Raw genomic sequence first — 1,206 nt, 5'->3', positions numbered from 1 at the left:
TGTGATATTATTGTTTCTTGTCAATGTTAGTACACCATAAAAAAAAACACAATTTGCCTAGCGTTTTATATATTTAAATAAAACTTTATTGTTGCCAGTGGATAAATATCGTATTGGACAAGATTTCATGGTGGAATCTATTTTTATCTAATGATTTCTAGAAGATATGCAGACATCCAAATCATTCTTTTCAAACGACCTGCAAAAAGATGTGTTCTTTCAACATGATGTCATCAGGCAGGAATTTAAGGAAATAAGAAAATTTGACTTCATCATGTAATTTATGACCAATGAAGAACTGATTTGTACAAACCACACATTGATTAAATAGATATAATCAAAAGGTCATGAAAGGGATCAATCGGATAAGAGTTAGAGAAATATATGTCCATGTTTGTCTGTATGAAATGTCAATAAATATATATCAGTTTCAATAGAGGTACTTAGAAGAGGCGTCATTGAGGGCATTCATTCCCACATTTAAACAGAATTACCTACACGTTTTTGCTTGAGATCATAAAACAAAACTAGACCCTTTTTGTTTGACTGTATTTTTACCATTTTTTAAATACTCCCCCCTTTCATAGGCCTTGGATATAACATCATTAACAAAATATCTGATAGTTTATTTTCCTCAGTTGATGTTTCTGATATTTTGGCACTGAGTTCTTAACTGGCTTTTGGTAATTGTTTATGTTTCTGTAACCTTTTTTATTTATTAAATTAGGTTTCAATGTGAACATACAATGCCTCAGTTCAAAATTGAAAACATTTTATTTTTATATCCCACCTACGATAGTAGAGGGGCATTATGTTTTCTGGTCTGTGCTTCCGTTCGTTTGTCCATCCATCCAGTCCTGCTTCAAGTTCAAGTTTTTGGTCAAGGTAGTTTTTAATGAAGTTGAAGTCTAATCAACTTGAAATTTAGTACACATGTTCCCTATGATATGATGATGTTTCCAAATAAGAGTATTTACCCCAATTTCACAGTCCACTGGACATAGAAAATTATAGTACGAGTGGGACATCTGTATACTATGGACACATTCTTGTTTATCCAGTAATGCTTTATTTAGAACTACAGGGATACGTTTTTAAATCTTAGGATTTGATCATTAATTCTCTTCTATTTTGAAATCTAGTTGACCCTAAAAATTACAATGAACCAACAACTGGTGAATTTTCAATCAGATAGAATCCCAAGAC

Source organism: Mytilus edulis, chromosome 13 (assembly GCF_963676685.1).
Source record: "Mytilus edulis chromosome 13, xbMytEdul2.2, whole genome shotgun sequence".
Taxonomy (NCBI): Eukaryota; Metazoa; Mollusca; class Bivalvia; order Mytilida; family Mytilidae; genus Mytilus; species Mytilus edulis.
The sequence above is the reverse complement of the archived record's forward strand: the minus strand, read 5'-3'. Positions refer to the sequence as shown.